The sequence below is a fragment of the Pygoscelis adeliae genome, unplaced genomic scaffold (assembly GCF_000699105.1).
Source record: "Pygoscelis adeliae isolate BGI_AS28 unplaced genomic scaffold, ASM69910v1 Scaffold815, whole genome shotgun sequence".
Lineage (NCBI taxonomy): Eukaryota > Metazoa > Chordata > Aves > Sphenisciformes > Spheniscidae > Pygoscelis > Pygoscelis adeliae.
The window spans coordinates 168397-170639 of NW_008824802.1; positions in this window are offsets into that span (position 1 = coordinate 168397).

Below are 2243 nucleotides of genomic sequence, written 5' to 3' on the forward strand. Positions count from 1 at the left end.
CCCCCCTTTTTCTTCACTGACCTTGGTGCCTGCAGAGTTGTTTCTAACATATTCTCACTCCTCTCTTCTGGCTTCTCAAATATGTTATTGCAGAGGTGCTACCACCATCACTGATGGGTTTGGCCTTGGCCAGTGGTGGGTCCATATTGGAGCCGGCTGGCATTGGCTCTATCAGACGTGGGGGAAGCTCTTAGCAGCTTCTCACAGAAGCCACTCCTGTAGCCCCCCCACTAGCAAAACCTTGCCACGCAAACCCAATGCACTGCCACGGCGCCCAGGGCAGGGGGAATGCTCCTGCCATGACCTGCGGTCCCCACAGCTGAGCCATCGCTGGCACATCCACTGCGGAGCCGGTGCCGGTGCCGGGACGGACATGTGGGCGTTCAGCCCATTGATTCACCTCCTCTGAGGGCGCCGGGGCTGCCGGGGAGGCAGCGGGTGTCGTCTTTGATGTTGTGAATCCAGGTCAGCGCTAACCCAGCTGCAGTCCCACTGCTCTCTGTGCCGAATCACAGGGCGCAGCCCGGCTCCTCTCCCCCGGCACCGCTTTGGTGCCTCTTGCTGCAGGCGCAGAGCTCGGTTCTCCCCTCTACTTGTTCACGCTCCTCCGAATGTCCGTGGGATGAGTTGGTTTGGGGTTGGGAGAGGAGAGGAAACCTCCTCTCGGTGGAAACCCGGTGGAAAAGCACAGGAGGGTTTGCCTAAGGTTTGCGTTTGGGCTGAAGGATGGAGATTTGGGTGGCTCGGACCTGGAGCATCAGGAGCTGCAGAAGGAGCATCCGGCTCCGACCGGCACTTTGCTTTCATGCCAGTCGATCCCTGCAGGGCACAGAGATGTGAAGGTGAGGGAAGCAATGGCATATGGTTGAGCACTGGTGGTTTACAGGGTATTTTATACGTGTGATTAAGGCTCTTTTCCCGCCTAGCTGGGAGCCCGCTCGCCGTACCCAGCAAGTGCCTGGTCCGGGCAGGGTGGCTGCCTGGCCGTGGGGCAACGCGGTGACCAGCGTGTCCCCACCGCGGTGTGGGCTCGCAGGCAGCAGGTTCCAGAGCAATGCTTGGGTTTGTGGCTGAATCCTGGGAGGTTTTTGAAAGGTGCTCAGCGGGTCCTGAAGGCAGGGACTTGCTGCAGGGAATCAGGCTGCAGCAACCCTCACCTGCCTGGCTTCGGTCCTGGACATCAGGGGTGGTGATGGCCGGTTCATTGCCAGGGCAGGGCTCTCTCCAAAAGGCTCAGCAAAGCCCAGGGTTTTTCCTTGACACTTTGATCAAACTCTGAAGGGCTCAAGAGTTGGGATCAGACAGAGCCAGGCTGGACGCAGGCTTGGCCAGAGCCCAAGCAAAGCCCTTTTGTCACCAGCCAGTGACCCGGTTTCCACCCAGCTCATCCCTGGCTTGTCCAAACCGGGTCTCCAGCAGAAGAGCCAACAACAGCACTTGTTGGCTGGGTGTTTTCTTTTGAAACACCCCACACACACACACATCAGGAGGTGTGTCAGCCCTGGGGTGCCTCGAGCACCACAGGCGCAGGGACCACTGTGTACCCACGCACATCTCCCTGATGGCTGCTGAGGGCTGAAAGCATCTGGCTGTAGGTGCCAACCCTACCTGTGCCTTCAAATAAATTGCTGCAGGCTGGGGCTTTGGAGGTGCCCAAGCCTCTTCCTTGGGAGCTGCAACTACCAGTGGAGCTTATGGAAAGCTCCGTGTCTACGGTGCTGGTCCCTTCAGCCCCACTGGGTGTCAAACACAGCCTTAGGGTGAGGGCTTGCCCTATTTCTCATGGTTGCGCTTGTGCATCCTCCTTTACCGGGTGCTGTGAATGTGTGCAAGTGCCTGGCGAGGAGCAGGAGGCGAGAACCTGCTCTCAAAGCTTCAAATAAGGTGATGAACCTTCCCACCCTCACCAGAGAGCCGCAGAAGATGCATGTCGGTGTTCGCGGCGGTACCACCCCTGCCATGGCTGCCTCGGTGGGTTCCTCCTCCGGCCCTTTGCCAGCACTAGGGATTTTGCTTTGCTTCAGTTCCCAGCCTGATAAAATCAGATGCCCGCTGCCATCTGTCCTGGCTTGTCCTGGTGCCCTCGGGAGAGCACCTGGGGAGGGCAGCACCTCCTCCATCCAAAGGGACACAGATGGTGGTTGCCCAATGCCATATTTTTCCAAGACGGCCACCTGCTTCCCTCGCCGTCGCCGGGAGTGATGCCGAGCCGTGGGGCAGAGCCGCTGCCGGCGGTCCCAGGC